Source organism: Penaeus japonicus, unplaced genomic scaffold, assembly GCF_977035675.1.
Source record: "Penaeus japonicus unplaced genomic scaffold, GWHDUDI00000001_assembly GWHDUDI00000032, whole genome shotgun sequence".
In the NCBI taxonomy this organism is placed as follows: domain Eukaryota; kingdom Metazoa; phylum Arthropoda; class Malacostraca; order Decapoda; family Penaeidae; genus Penaeus; species Penaeus japonicus.
The window spans coordinates 331,113-333,612 of NW_028234434.1; the positions used below are offsets into that span (position 1 = coordinate 331,113).

A 2,500-nucleotide genomic window follows, 5' to 3' on the forward strand; every position below is an offset into this window, starting at 1 on the left:
TATATATATTCATATATATTATATATATATATATATATATATATATATATATATAATATTATATATACTATATATATGTGTGTTGTGTGTGGTGTGGTGGGGTGTGTGTGAGTGTGTGTGTTATTACTCACTCATATATATTCATTTATATACATACATATATCTGTATATATTGTATATATGCATAGTATATACTGTATAATATGTTGTATTAAAGGTATATTGTATGCCTTATTCACATGTTCACACACACACACACAACTCACACACCACACACATAAATATAATTAACTGATTGATATAGTATATATATATATATATATATAGTGATATATAATAAATATATATATTATATATATGTTTTATATATATATATATATATTATATATAATATATATATAATATATATAAATATATATAGTATATATATATATTTTATATATATTTATATATATATATATACATATTATGTATGTAGTGTATATGTGTGTGTATGAATACTTATTAGATATGTAACATTTGCAAAAACATGCATGTTTCAAATATATATGAGGTATATATAGGATTGATATATATATATTATATAAATATATAATATTTATATTTATACATACAATAAAATATATATATATATAAATATTGATATATATATATATTATATATATATAGTGAGTTACACACATACACACACACTACACACCATCATCACACAAATATGAGATATATATATATGATTGGTTATATATCTATATATTAATATATATATTTATTATATATGTTTATTCATGTATATCTATATACGTTTACATATTTGTGTTATACATATAAGTATAAATGTGTGTTTGTCTGTGTATACATGTTATTTTGCCATATATGTATATTTGTTTTACAATATATGCATATATATATATATATATATATATATAATGATATATATATGATATACAAGATATATATTTTTATATATATATTATACATATTACATGCATATATGTACATTTATTTATACATATATGTATTATATGTATATATATATATATATATATATATATATATATATATATATATATATATATATAAAATACACACACACATACACACACACACACACACATCACACACACACACACAACACACACAATATATATATATATACTCCATAGTATATATATATTAATATATATATATATTTATGTACATATCTATAAGCATATGTATATATATATATTATATATATATATTCTCTCTACTATACATAAACATATATATATATATATATATATATTATATACAACTATATTATATATATATTTATATATATATATATATATATATGATATAAAATCATAATATTATATATATTTAACTAAACACACACACAGACACACACACACACACACACACACACACACACACCACATCATATATATATATATATATATATATATATATATATATAATATATATATATATAAAATATACATATATATTATATACACACATAACACACACACAGACACACACCAATCACAACATTATATTAATATATTTATATATATATATATATATATATATATATAGTTTTATATATATAAATATATAATATATATATATGTGTGTGTGTGTGTGTGTGTGTGTGTGTGTGTGTGTGCGTGTATCTATGTCTACAGTGTAATATCAGTGCTAATTATAAAGATTAGCCTTTCTCAGAAGTCAGAAGTACATTATATATGGAGTACCTCCACTGAATTGAGTTTTACGTAAATGAATTCTCACGCTCTGTGGTACTTGTGTAAGGTTGAAAGAAGGCTGACTGGAAATGTAATAGTTCAGTGAAGAAAATAGAAGGAAAAATAAAATGAAATAAATGAAGTCTATTTAAAGAAACGTTATTTTTATAATTTTCTTTTATGTCTGTAGCTCCTGATTGTTGCGGTTCTTGTCGTGGCCCTGGCATGCCTGGTGAACTGGAGCAGTGCCATGCCTGAGCCTGACCCCGTAGCTGACCCAGACCCATGGTATCGTCACTTCCGTGGATTTAGATATGGTGGATACGGCTACGGGCGTCGTGGATACCTTAACTTTGCTAATGGATTTGGAAGACAACACGGTCATGTTTACGGATAATATTCTTGACACTTGACCAACTACTCTTTCAAGTGAAAGGGTTATCATCAGACGATCGTAACAAATTTTTCTTTCACTACTTTCTTTGAAATAAAACACACGGATGAAGGATTAAAGTCGTATTTTTCATCTCCTTGATTACCGACACTTATGCGTCGGTGCTCACGTGTGTGTGATGAAATGCTTTAATTTACGCCGCTAGACCTCCCTGATGTATATACTGCGATATATATATATAATTAACTCTATTATATATATATATATATCCTATGATATTTATATTTATAAGTATATATGTTTATGCACAAACAACCACCCCACAATATATACAGGTAAATCCCCCCATTGTAACGCTTCCCCCTACACTCCGGTA

At 24.2% G+C, this 2,500-nt stretch overlaps 1 long non-coding RNA gene across 3 annotated transcripts in view; it reads right to left on the bottom strand.

Moving 5' to 3' along the window:
- LOC147467893 (uncharacterized) overlaps positions 1-2,500 on the bottom strand; it is a 294,003-nt gene that overhangs the window by 162,391 nt on the left and 129,112 nt on the right. The window lies entirely within an intron of this gene.